The 14,811-nt window shown below is 42.2% G+C and overlaps 1 pseudogene; it reads right to left on the reverse strand.

The window, feature by feature from the left end:
- Positions 1 to 2,881: 2,881 nt before the first annotated feature.
- LOC147455601 (L-type lectin-domain containing receptor kinase VII.1-like) lies at positions 2,882 to 4,284 on the reverse strand (annotated as a pseudogene).
- Between the last annotated feature and the right edge of the window lie 10,527 nt (positions 4,285 to 14,811).

The raw sequence follows: 14,811 nt of genomic DNA on the forward strand, positions 1-14,811 counted from the left end.
ATTTTATACCTGTCAAAAAGACTATCAAAGCCCATCAAATGGCAATCCTCTTCATTTACAAATTTTCAAGTACCATGGATTGCCAATGTCCATAGTGTCGGATAGAGATCTTAGAATGACCAGTAATTTTTGGAAGAGTCTCTTTGAGAATTTAGGGACAAGGCTAGATTTCTCTTCGGTCTATCTCCCGCAAACGGATGGCCAAAGTGAAATAGCTAACCTAAAAATTCTTGATCTACTAAAAGCCTATGTAATGGAAGTAGACCAAAGGTCCCAATGGGAGAAGTACTTACCCTTAGTGGAGTATGTCTACAATAACACTGTACACACTTCCACGGGAAAAGCACCATTTGAGGTAATTGAGGGAAGTCCCCTGGTACTTAAGGTACACGGAAAAATCTTCACTGCAGATGAGTATAGCCGAGACCTACAAGAATCTTTCCAAAAGATCAGGGATGCTATCTCTATCTCACAGCAAAGGCAAAAGGCTGTTGCTAATAAGCACAGAAGAGCCCAAGCCTTTAAGGAAAATGATTGGGTCTTACTTAAATTTCCCAAGGCTCGATTAAGGCACACGACGGGCAAGAATCCTACGGGACACCAAAAGTACTATGCTAAGTTAGCTAAAAGGTACTATAGTCCCTTTTAGATTCTTAGGCTAATCAATGAGATGGCCTATCAACTCAAGTTGCCCAGCCATTGGCTCATACGCAATGCTTTTCATGTGAGCCTATTAAAGCCTTACAAAGGAGAGCCACCTCAAGAACCAACTATTGAAGACCCATCGGAGATTGAGGACCAAGAAGAGGTACTGCAGTCCGAGTCCATTCTCCGACATGAAGACAAGGTATTAAGAAGCGGTAAGATTATACGACAATATCTTATATTTAAGTTTAAGAATTATCCTTTTGAAGATGCTAGATGGATGCAAGGCATACAATTAAAGGATAACCTAAATCTTGTCAATGCTTCCCTAGAGTAAGCAAATGTACAAATGTTTAAAATGAACAAAGTTTTTGTCTTATAAGATTCTCTTTTAAAGGATAACCTAAACCTTGTCAATGCTTTCCTAGAGTAAGCAAATGTAAAAATGTTTAAAATGAACAAATTTTTTGTCTTATAAGACTCTCTTTTTCTTCATTGTGTACAAAAATGAAGTAGTATGCATGCTTAGATCAAGTTTGCGAAGACGACGTCTCCCAAACACCAAGTAGGCTTATCACTCTACTATGGAAGATTGATAGGACTAATGTGCAGACATGCTTGCGGTAGCCTTAGGCTCTCAAGCGCCAAATGGATTAGTCATCCATTCTGGAACGATGTCGTAGGGTAACATAGGGATTCTCTACCCGCTAGAAAAAGGACTAATGAATAGGCTTTATCTTCTCTACCCCATAGTCAAGGACGACTATGATTTCAAGAGAGAGGTAATGTCATAATAACTAATATCTAATTCTCCTATGATTTTCTCATGTTAAACTGATCATTTAATATGGGGAAGTGCCAGGGGAGAAAAAGCTAGAATATTGGTTAAGCTGGCAGACCAGCTACAGTAGGGATCCAAAGGAGGGAAAATAGGGATCCAAAGGGGGGGCCATCTGCAAAAGAGCAATGTGCAACAATGGGCTTTAAAGTCCCTAAGGTTCAGCCCATTAAGACTTCCAAAATGCTAAGGTTCCAAAATTCAAAGGTTGTGTCCAAAGGTCAAAAGCTTAGGAATATTGGATGCTTTGTGTGTGTACGAAAAGTCTTCACAACTCCGACAAGGGAGGGGCGAGCCTTGCAAGTAGGGGATGAGAGAAACACACACACACACACACACACACACACACACACACACACACACACTCACACTCACAAGCCTCCTTTACACAAAGGGAATGAGGGACACATGTCAACTCCCTAGCTTAGATGCTCACAAGGTGTACTCAAATCCTATTGGATGGCCATGGAGGTGGACCAATGAGAATTAGGCTAGAGTAAATCTAGTTTAATTAATTTAAAAAACACTTAATAAAAGAACCAATAAAATTAAGCTCTCTGGAAGACTATTGGACAGTCTCCCAAGGGGTCCAATGAGCATTCAATAGCCTAATGGCTTGCCTGATTCTTATTGGCCAGGAGACAAAGGGGTCCAATGAGAGTTTAGTTATTAATTACCTAAAGCTCTCACAAAAGGGGAAAGGGGGACACATGTCAGAAGGCTATCACTTATGCTCCTTAAATCCTATTGGCTAAGCCTGGAGAGGTCCAATGGGGTGGAAGGTTGAGCAAATAGCATGAGGGGTCGACCAAGAGAGAGAGGGGGCTGAATTTTCAAAGGCATTATTGCATACACACTCACACAAGCTCATGTGTGAAGCAAGAAGACTCTCTCTCTCTCTCCTTCTCAAGCTTTAATGGAAAGCTTATCACCTACTCCAAGCTTGTAAAAAGGGAGGCCTACACCAACAGCTTTTGACTTTGTGATGCAAATCCAACCAAGAGCCAAGCTTCAATGCATGCTCATCTCCTCGGATTTTTATTTTTTAGAGATTGGGAAGGCCTATCCTTACAATGTTTAATTACCCTATAAAGCTAAAGGTCCTTTGTCACTACTCACGACTTGTAAATGCGGTGTTCTGGAAAAATGTGTCTCTGCTTAATATCGTGCCGTTTTCAATTTCCAAAATGCCACTTGAGAAATTTCGACCCAAAATAGAAAAAATACCCTAATTTTTTAAAATTTCCTCTTGGCAAATTCAAGAATTTTTTTTGTATGTTTGGGAAAATGGTTTTTTCCGAACACTGATAACTGTAACCTCAAGGAAAAATTATATATACCAGCACCATTTTTTGAAGAGGAAAATTTGCACACCAACGGATGAATGAGAGAACATTAAGGAGCTAGTATAGATGCCGTGGAGATGCAGGTGTAGGTTAACGGGGCGCAGATAGTAGCGAAGCAACTGGGCCTGAGTCACTGCTTGTAGAGGATGTATTAATAGCACGTCTGACGTTGGACACAAAAGGCAAGGGGGGCTTGACTTGGGGTAGGGGAAGCGGACATCTGCTCTCCAAAGCGTGGCTGACCTCCTTCATGCTGGGATGACAGGCAGCAGCAGCATGGCAGCACATCAATCCCACATGCACCACGCAGCGTCAATCCTGCAGGACCTGCTGCGCCACCACGTCATTGTCTCCAAGGGTGATTAGGATGGGGTCAAGCACCCGGCGGAGCTATTGGTCACTGATGCCTACAGATTGGTCGATGTTGCCTAGTGTGGACCAAAGCCAATCATAGATGTGGTGCTGCGTATAATCCTTGGACATGGCCCGCCGCCCACACGTCGTCTCCAATGCCAGCACGCCGAAGCTGAACACATCCACCTTGTCTGTAACCATGCCACAGTATAAGATCACCTCCGGCGCTATGTGCCCTGGCGTTCCCGCGGCGGTCATGGCCACTGCCCCCCCTCGTGCCTCACCAACCGAGCCAGCCCAAAATCACTGAGCCTGGCCTCCACCTGCTTCTTGTTAGAAGAATTGGTCAGCAGCACATTGGCCGCCTTCACCTCTCGGTGCAGCACACATTCTTCCAACCCTCCGTGCAGGTACTCCAACGCTTCCGCCATCTGCCTCAAAATCCGCATCCGCATCTCCGTCTGCTCCACCGCTGTGTTACCTGCCAGCTTCTTTTTCTAGCTGGTGTCGAAGAGGTAGCCGTCCAGGCTGCCCTTGCCCATGTTTGCCGACACCAGTAGCGCCTCCTGCCCATCCTCGTAGCACCATCCTTGTAGCTGCAGCAAGTAGCGATGCCGCACTTTCCTGATGATGCTCGCCTCTGCGCAGTACTGGGCCTCCAGTGTCAAGCTCTGCCTTAGCTTCTTCACGGCCACCACCGAGCCATCTGCTAGGATGCCTCTGTACACGCTTCCATAGCCACCCTCATCCACTTTTTTTCTCTCATCGAACCCATTGGTAGCCTTCCTTAGCTCTTTGTACCTGAAAGGGCGGGCCGTCTGGATTGCATTCTCTACCCGCGCCGCAGCAGAAGCGCGCCTTCTGATTTGATTCCGCCTGTGCGTTAGCAGAAGCGCCAGCACCATGACGAGGATGAGAAGTACTAGTGCTGTCACTGCCACCGGTATAAGAGCCACATACAATTTGAATTTCCTGCCAGGAGTTGGTCGACTGGGGGGTATAAATGATTACAAGCTCATTGCTGAAGCTCCATGAGTAAATTGCATGTCCTTCCATGCCTTGATATGAGGGTGCGCTTATGGCTGAGAAACCCATATACATGAGTTTCTGCGAGAAGACGGCGGAGAGATTATATTGCAATTGCAAGCAAGGGTAATTCGGCGATCTACGAGATCATATTGGCCGGCCCTTGAAGAATTGGTGCTCGCACTGCAACATTTATAGATATTAATTCAGTTCTTCATGTGTCCAAGTCACACACATTTCTTGATCGACTACGTCCCTATATTCTTCCAGTGAAGAGAATTGACCTTCTTTACGTTATTGAAAGACAGGAAGAATTTAGTACCTGCTGACATTGGCCATCCAGACTTGGATGAGTTGCATGGACGCATCGTACTCAATCTAGGTTGTGAAGGTGCTGTTGTTGTAAAGGAAGAGCTGTGGGTACAAAGAGGAAGTGGTGTCCGCGACATTAAGAGATCGCAACGCGTTGACATCGATTCCGATGTGGCTGGCGCTGGGGTCAAGGAATGAGGCGCTGATGTGGGTGTAGAACTCCATGGCAAAAACGATGCTGCTGGAAGACATAGCGTCAGAAGACAACGTAGAGGGGTTGAGGAGGCCCAGGGAGCCTTTAGTGTCACTGTCGCATGGGGCTTGCTGAGAAATATCCGCGATGAAGAAGGCCATGCCGCTACCGCAGTTGGGAAAGGGGCGCGTTGTGATGATTTGGAAGGTGAAGGAGGTGGCAAAGATAGCATTCGTATTGGTGCCAACAACTACCTCATCTTGGAATGAGGCATACTGGAATTGCAAAGCAGTGCAATATTTTGCAGTCGATGACGACCACAAGACTAGTATATTGTGGAGTGCCAGCACTATCACAAGAAGATTTAGAAATTTTCTCATGTAGGAAAAGGGAGACTTTTCAGTGTTTTTCATACAATGCATAACATCATGAGCTTCTGCTCGGGAGGCACCGCATACCTAGCTAGGTACGATTGGGGGCAAGGGACCGCCGGCCCCCCCCACCGGGCCGGCGGTCCCCTGCCCCCAATCGTACCTAGCTAGGTATGCCGTGCCTCCCTCACAGAAGCTCATGATGTTGCGTTAAGTCAAAATGTGGGAATTATTGTGAGAATCTGTCCAAAACTTCTTGTGTATAAACCACAACAGACACATGATAAATCACTTTAATTGTAGCTGCTTGAGACAAGATTCCTCCGCTTATAAATTGGGAGCCATGAACTTATTACATGCCTCCACGGCATTGCATAAATATAGCTCTCAAAATTGTTCCTTTGCACGCGCTCAAGCTTTATAAACACTATATTGTTTAAGTTTGAAGACAAACAACGCTATTTACTTAAGTCGTCGACCGACCTCGACCTTAATTAAAGTTATACCCGAATGTCAAAATCAGTCCTCGAGAGCATCTCAGCTCATGTGCGGCAATTGATTTATGTTCGTGCTATATGTGTGAATCACGACAACTCTTAGTTATATTGCTTTGCCTCTAAATGGGTATATTCTTATTTTCTATCCCCATATTTTACTATTTCCACCTAACCACAACTAGGTCAAGTCTAATTTTCAACAGTCTATCAACCGCGTTTCAATTTTTAATTTCGAAGAAAGTGACCCGATAGGATAGAAGATTATCTAGAACCGAACCCAAAAAGCCAAGCAAAACAAACAAAGCGAGCGAGAAAATTGAACAAGCTGTACTTTTCCTTTGCACTTCAATCTATATACACATAATTCTTTGCTTGATTTTTGGAGAATAGATGAGTGTATGGTTGGATGTAGAAAGGAGAATTAAAGCGTCATTTATATACGGTCCATAAAACAATCTCTCTCTCTCTCTCTCTCTCTCACACACACACACACACACACACCAAAAAAAAAACCATGCTCTCTATTTTTTAAAACTTGTAAGTGGATATAAAGTAAGTTTAACATATTAGGTTTTGGATTTTAGCATTAGTCACGATAAACATCTTGGACAATATCCATAAGCTGCCTTATTACACTATAAGACTAAAAATTGAGAACCACCGTTATTAACATGGATTAACAAAATAAATGGAGAGAGAAAACATTGCATTGACAATAATAGAGGCGGCAACAAGCACAACAATGGTTTGTCAACATGATAATAGTAGCGGATATATATGCGCTACTATTATCTCATCTATTACTGCTATACATCTTTTAAAAAATAAAGGTGAGCACCTTCATTTTTGACACATATGAAACATCAATTGCATTTTGAAAAGTGTACTAAAAAAAAAACAATAGACTTTTAATATACCTTACCCTGACAATGTAAAGTACAAAACTAGAGTAATAATTTAAAAAAATTATAAATAAGATCAAAATTTTAGTTGCATTGTATAGTCATGTCCTCGTAGATTTTTTTTGTGTGCCACATTTGCACTTTAAAAGAGAACTACAAAAATTATCTATCTATTCAAGTCCTTGTTCTCCTCCTCCTCCTCCTCCTTGTCCACAAATGCATACCTTTGATCACCCTCACTCTACATTAACCAAAATCAATTTAAACAAATTAATAACTCAAAACAATTAATACAATAGGATTTGTTCACACTTACCGCCTGTAGAGATCCGACTGTTGAGTAGAATTGCTCGCGAAAGATGTGATGGTTCTCCAACAATCATCACCAAGTATCAAATTATGTGTGCCGCTCTCGATACTTGATTATCTCTTTGCTCAGGCGACTCAAAGTGATATTTTTCTAAGTTAGCGATAAAAAAAGAAATTCATAAACTAAAACATTTTTTAAATGAGTTTAGGCTCCAGTTCAAAAAAACTTATATATTTGTCCTTCCAAGTTGCTTTGCCTCCCGAACCATAGTGTGTGGGAGTTTAAATCTGTCTGGCCCAAGCATCACGCCCTTGACTATAGGATGAGGCCATTGCAACTTGTTTGCGCGCCCTTTTCTAGTATTTCTCACTCCCACTCTGTATCTACAATGTTGCCACCATGATAGGTTCTGTCTGGGTTTGTGACCTGGTTGGCCGCTGCACATCGTACGCTTAATTGCTTGTTTTTTTTAAAAAAATATGATATAGCCCTCCAACCACTGTGCTGAAAAACTCTCTTAGCTTGCTTTTGAGAGCAAGGATCTTTCTTCAATCTGTAGACCTCTTGAGTTGGTAAGGATGTGCACTCTACCACAGGGTGCTACTAACTCTGTAGCCCACATGATGAATGGCATAAATAAGGCACTGAGAGATTTTATTCCTCATGTTACAATGCCTTTCATCGATGATTTTCCGATCAAGGGATGTGAAGAAGGGTTCAAAGATGAGATAAAAGATCAGAGGGGTGCCAACAATTCGATGCCCACAATATTGCTGATTGTGATTCCATTTTATCTAGGCTTGAAGAAGTTAACTTGACACTTTCAGGGCAAAAAGAGGTTCTAATTGTGGGGCATATGTGTGGCCTAGATGGAAGACGACCAAGTCCAGCTAAAGTTGAAGCTATTATATAGAAGATGAAAGAAATATGCACATCGGTTACTGAGGTTCGAAGGTTTTTGGGTGCATGTGTATTTTATCGTATTTGGTTGTCGCACACTGCACATGTTGCAGAGGTGCTTTATCAATTGATAAGGAAGGGTAAAAGGTTTGTATGGGAAGAAGCTCATACGATGGCCATCAAAAAATTGAAAATGATGCTTCTTGAGGCGCCTATTTTGAGAAAGGTTGACTATAAGTGTGGAAGGCTACTCATCTTAACCGTTGACAATAGTCCAACTGGTCTTGGGTGGACTATAGATCAAGATAATGAAGATGGGTACATGTATGCAATCCGATTTGGAGAAAAAGTGCTTAATCCTCGTCAAAGAGGTTACCCACAGGTTAAGAGAGAACTTGGGGTGTTTCTACTGCCCTGAGGTCCAACAAAGAATATTTCATAGGTGCTTCAATTGTGGTAGAGTTTACCATTGATAGGGATAATTGAAAACTACACTACTCCGAACATTGCAACATTGTGATGGATAGCCTTTATTAAGTATCTTAAGCCCTTTGTCACATTGCAGGCAAAGATAACCTTGTAGAAGATATGTTGTCTAGCACCAGATATAAAGATAAAGAGGAGACGCTTACCACCAGTGATGATGTGGGCTTAAGGTTATACACCTCTTCTCATTTACATGCACGCGATGGTACTCATGCTTGTGTTTTTTTGAAGTTTATTCTGAAGAGATGTACAATAGATAATGGATTTTGATAGGCCATTACCTCAGCACTCTTACCAGGCAAGAGGGATGGAGTGATCAAGAGTATAAGAGGATTAGGAAAAGGCTTATGGCTATTTTTTAAAGGATGATCATCTATGGAAGCAACCAAAGCGTTCAAGAGGGGTACCACAGTGGGTTGTTTGTGATAAAGCAACTCAACAGAAGGTGATTAAAGAGTTTCATGAAAGCTTATGGGTTGGACACAGAGGGGCATGGGAAACTTTTGTCAAAATCAAGGACTGCTACTGGTGGAAGGATATGTACAAATATGGTTCTCAATTTGTGGATACTTGTTTAGTATGCAAGTAGTATTCTAATGTACAAAATCGAGATGGATTACATCCTACTTATCCACTAGCTATGCATTACAAGTGGGTAGTATATTTGATTACAATGCCAATAGGCGTTTGGTAGATGAGGTATATTTCTTGCTAGAGAAGATCTTACAAACCAAGTTGAAGGGAGAGCTTTCCATACAAAAGCTACAAGTTTTATGTGTAAATTTTTTCTCAAAGATGTATGGTTGTGTTGGTAAAATCACTATTGATAGAGGAGAGATGGATGCAGTTAAGCTCATGAGTTATTTGCTTGTTTGGGCATCAAAGTGTCTCTTACTACGACATACAATCCAGAAGGTAATGGGAAAAGTGAAAGAGGGCATCCGTCTATTGTTAAGGCTTTAGCAAAGGTATGCCGAGGACATATTGGTGATTGGACTAAGCTGCTATCTTTTTCTTTATGGGATGATCGCACTTCTCATAGTTCAGTTACAGGTTATATGCCATTTGAATTGATGCATGGACAAAAACCCATTTTGCCTACAAAGGAGGTACTTATGTCTTGGAATATAATGCCATGGGAAGTAGGTATGTCTACAGAAGATTTACTTGCTTTGTGTATTCACCAACTTGAGAGGCATCGAGAAGATATTGAGCAAACCAAAGAAAATCTCAAGGAGGCAAGGTTGAAGAATAAAGCAGCATTTGATTAGAAGCATAGACTACGGCCATATGCTATCAAAGATGGAGATTGGGTACTTGTTTATGACAGTAGCTTGGAAAACCAATACTCGGCTACACGAAAGATGGTCAAATGTTGGTATGGATTGTATGTTGTACTTCATGTTTATGATAATGCAACATATAAATTATGTGAGCTTGATGGCACTGAGCTTAGAGTGCCTATTGTAGGGAAAAGGATCAAACTGTTCAAGAGACATGAAGGTGAGTTCAATTTGGAGGATCAAATCTTAGATTAGCAATCAAGGGATGATGATGATATGTATGTATCAGACGATGTGTCTGATGAAGCTTTTGATGATGCAAATTAATGGAAAAGATGGGCACATGCTAGATGATGTGCATGTTCAAAGGGGGTGGATGTCGTGTCACTCCACGTCCATGATAGGAAAAAGGGCAAGGGGGTCCAAGTTTTTCTTCTTTGAAGTCTATATGTTTACTGAGCACTGACCATGGCTTGAACATGCAATGCTGAATGTATGCCAGCTGCGGCTTTAAAGGGCCAAGATCTATGTTTTTTATACTAGAAATGGGTAGGTATGAGGTGATAAAAAATAGGAGTTTACGAACTAGAATTTCAGTGCTCAAGGTGCCGTACGGGCTTGTCCGTATGGCTCATGAATTGGAGCTATGGTGAAGAAGTTATGCCAATTTGAAGTTGGAATTGATTGCAAATCGATACCGGATTGGGAAACTATAGATGAGGGATCAGAGATGAAGTAAATGCATGCACTATCGTGCAGCTCCGCTACCATGCTAAGAAAGACACTAGGAAGATGCACATTGAGTTTAATTGAAGCTTACCTGATTACTGATCAATGTTCAGGGCTTGCTAACAAGCTAGTTTTACGATTAATAAATGCCAGATGCGACTATAAAGGACGAAGAGATGCCTTGATGAATCTAAAAAGGAGTATGCTTGAGTTGATCACAGATGAGAGATTATGATCTAGAACTACAATTCTTGAAGTTTTCTATCGGCCTTTCTTTACGGCTCATCAATTGGAGCTATGGTGAAGAAGTCATGCTAATTTGAAGTTGGGGTTGATTGCACATCTATACTGGATTGGGAAACTACAAATGTGGGATCAGGAAAGAAGTGAATATATGGGCCTGAAATGCTCACTTTGTGGAGCACGTAGGTCTTTTCAGATTGTCAATCGAAGCTCTGGTTGCCAGGATATTAGAAGATTAAATTTCATCGAGGGCCACTTCTGTAATCGGTTTGGTCGCCTCAATCAATGTGCCATTTGAGAATTTATGGGATTCAATCATGCTCTAGAATATCTTGCAGTAAGTGCTTGATGAGATTTCAGCTAAAAGGGGCCCTGTTGTGCTTGGCAACATCTTAGCCAATATGAATGCCAAATGTGTTGTGACATGCAATGCTTTGGTTGGATATGTTGTGCTTGACAAGAATATTATCTATTGGAGACCGCTGAAAGCACAAAATGCCCAACACGACTATGGCTTAAGCAGATGCGAGAGGGCCTCTCTCAAAATGCAATCACCTATACTAGCATCTTGAAGGCTATGGCAATATCGACGACACTGAAATGGCAACAAAATTAACGATGAGATTGTTAGTCAAGGACTTTGGAGGAAGATTTCATGCTTGGCAATACCTTGATTGAATGTACAATGCAAGAGGGCTCTTGGATAAACATGTCGTACTCAACAATGGCTTGGTCGATAATGCATACCAATTGTGGTGCCCTACAAGGGCCAAAAGCCGCCACTATGAGAGATCGTGGTGTTTACCGCGGGCCATTACCGCAAAACAAGAGAGAGGAATTCAAAATGAGGAGAGAGAATCGTTTTGATGCAGAAGCGGAACTTTACCGCACATATTACCGCGCAAATATCCGCGATTATTGCCGCAAACATTACCGCAAACATTACCGCTAAGACAGGCTGGACCCCCTTCCCCCTCCCTCTCCCACGGGTTTCCATTTAAATCCAATACAACTCCTACACTCTCCAGAATGCTTGCTCACTTCACTTAATCTCTCTTTCACTCTAAAAATTCTATACATAAATCATTGAACTCACAACAAAACCATTACAAATACTATTCATAAGCACATAACGAAACATTTGCAAATTAATCATATACTACACCAAGTGAAAGAATGGAGAGTTTTTTTAATTCTCATCTTGTATAAGATCTCTACAAGCACTAGGATCCATATTTAGACCCATAGTATTCAAATCAATAAAAAAATTTAGAGATTCTTCCTCCTCTCCATCACCTCCTATAGAATCATCATTGCTTTCTCCCTCTTCCTCCTCCTCAAGATGACTATTTGTAAGGCTTGGCTGACCTTCTTCAACTTCTACTACATCTTCCTCTGCATCTTGTGGTGATGGTATGATGGGATCAATTATTGGCTCAATGTCCGTCTCTGCAAAGATAGATCTACCCCACGGCGTGACTGGAATGACATACCAAAGTCTTCTTTGAAATATACATGGCACATAAAAGACCTGTACGTCACACACTAAGAATAAGCTGATATACATAACTTAAATTTTTAATTTAAGTTAATTGCACATAGCCTAAATTACCTGCTCGCAACTACTAGGATACACCAAGTTGTCAGTTTTTCCTCGATGGAATTGGGTGGAATCCATCATAATGAGCCCATTTTCATGTCTTTCGACCTCACCCGCAAACCATCGACACTCAAAGAGGATTTTGTGAAAAGATCTGAAATCCACTTTGATTATTCTCTCTATAGTACCACAATATCTGACCTCATCTGTTGTTGTGTCAAAGTTTCCCATCACACCACAATCATTAGTGGTCCGACGCTCATCTATCTTGTGGGTGCGAAAATGTCGGCCTTCGGACCAAATGGAGTTGAAAATGAGACCCTACAATCACAATGCATAAGAGGGTACATCGCATTTCATTAAGTGATTTGCATACATGCATACATAACATATACACACTCACCTTGCGCAAGCATCCTCGCGCATACTCCCATTCTTTAGGGCTTATTTGTTCTCCTTGTGCTTTGGCATTGGTCATGGCATTATGGATCCACTCTACTTGAATCAAGTCAGGATATTTTGCAAGCTCTTTAGGAAAAGGAGGTGCACGTCTACCTCCATGGGACCTTTTCCATGCATCTCTATCCCTTTCTCTAGCTGCGCGAGCTTCCAAGTACATATTGACCCATTTGGTCATGATAGTGGCATTGAGTAAAGAGTAGTTGTTGACTATGGCATGAAACTCTCTATCCATGACCAAGAGTGAGCCTTTTCCACTGGGAATGGTTGAGTGCTTCCTAGGATCCTCTTCTTCACTCCACAGACGAGGCAATGATGGATCCACTGTGATGAGATACTGTGAGACATACACAAATGCCTCTTGCACCACCCAACCTTCTGCCATGCTCGCCTGAAAACATTAAAACCACATATTTTTATTAGTAACTCCATAGCGTTTAAATGCTATCTATATTGTATTTATTTTGCATACCTCCGATTGTGACCTCAATCTAACAAAATCCTTTAAAGTCTTCAAGAATCTCTCCAAGAAGAACATCCATCTAGAGTGAACCACCCCACAAATGGCAATCTCCTCAACAAGGTGAAGCAATAGGTGTATTTGGCTAACAAGGATTGTACGTGGGAATGCATCCTCAATAGCACACACTGCCTCTACTGCTAGCTGATGGGCTACTGGTATGGCTTCTACTTCTATCTCCTTGGAGCTCACAAATCTACAGGGCAAACATTATATAGTAGATGAAAAAAAATTCCAAAGTTCATGCATGCACAACATGATCTAGTACTTGAAAAAAACCCATTACCTCACAATCTCACCCACTTTGAATATTGCAGCCTTCACATTAGTGTCCCCATAACCACTAATAGTTATGGGAAGTACAAACTACAAGCAATAAAACATCTTAGTGAATGTCAACCTATATATAAGGACACATAGACACCACAAATTTTTCTACTCTTACCTGAAGGATTTTATGCCAATCATGGGATTTCAATCCATACAATTGAGTGGAGCCACCCTTTTTGGTTTTTGTGAAAGCACCTTTGAGTGACCGCATATATCCCGTTGGAGTTCTGATGGATGCAATAACTTGCTTTGTCCGCTCTTGGTATGCCTTTGACATTATCCACGGTGCTTTTGGGAGAATAATCTTTCCCCGCTCCCCCATGCGGGGCGTGGCTGAAGGGAGGAGACGTCTAATGGCTCTTAAATCTTCCCTAGCACCCAATGAATCCTTCTTGCCAATTATGTGATCCCATATAGCTTGCCCAACATTTTTGAATACATGCATAGGGTCCAATAAGTGCTGAATTTTCAACGAAGCCCAATAGGGGAGCGACAAGAAGATTGAGTACCTCGACATACCCTTTGGCAACCCATTAGGAGGCGGTGAGGTACCATGATGCTCCTCCCAATGCTTCGCCCAATCAGCCATGTTCCAATGGATCGGCTGCACTCCATTGATAGGGGGAGCATATCTACGATGTGAAGGAGGTAGGAAGCGATGGTTGTTGGGATAGATCACCTTCCCAAGAAGAGGAGGTCTCTCTGTCACAAGGGAAGGGCCACAAGTGGGACACGCACTATGTTTAGATGTTGCCAATCCTACCAAGAGGTAAACAAATGTTACACATGAGACGATAAACCTAAAGCAAAGAGTACAATTAACATGTGCATACTTACCAGATACCTCTCCAAATCCTGGGTAATCATGCATGGTCCACATGAGGATGCACTTGATGACGGCATTACGGTCTCGTGGTGGCCGTGAAATGTCAATGACATCTATGCCTCTCCATAGTTCTTGAAGCTCATCAATAAGAGGCTGCAGATATACATCCATGTTTTTTACCTCGTGCTTTCCTGGAGTGAGAAGTGATAGTAAAATGTTTCCCTTTTTTGTTGCCTCCCAAGGCGGAATATTGTAGTTTACAACAACCACCGGCCAAGTGCTCCATGAAGTAGAGCGGTGCCCAAATGGATTCACTCCATCACTAGCTAACCCAATCCTCAAGTGACGAGGCTCATCCCTGAACTTTGGCCATGTGTCCTCTATGTGCTTCCACGCTGGTGAGTCAGCTGGCATTCTCATAATACCATCTGTGGAGCGGTTTTTTGCATGCCAACTCAAAAGCTCGCTCGTACCCTTCGATCTAAACATGTGTTGGATGCGAGGGATGAGTGGAAAATGCCTCAAAACTTTACGTGGAATTCTGTTGCTCTGCATTCCTTCTTTGAACCTAGGCTCCCCACACGATGGACATGTGTCACAATCGGCATGCTCATTACGAAAGAGCACACAATCGTTCATGC

The sequence above is a fragment of the Adiantum capillus-veneris genome, chromosome 6, assembly GCF_014529385.1.
Source record: "Adiantum capillus-veneris isolate H3 chromosome 6, ASM1452938v2, whole genome shotgun sequence".
NCBI classification, from domain to species: Eukaryota; Viridiplantae; Streptophyta; class Polypodiopsida; order Polypodiales; family Pteridaceae; genus Adiantum; species Adiantum capillus-veneris.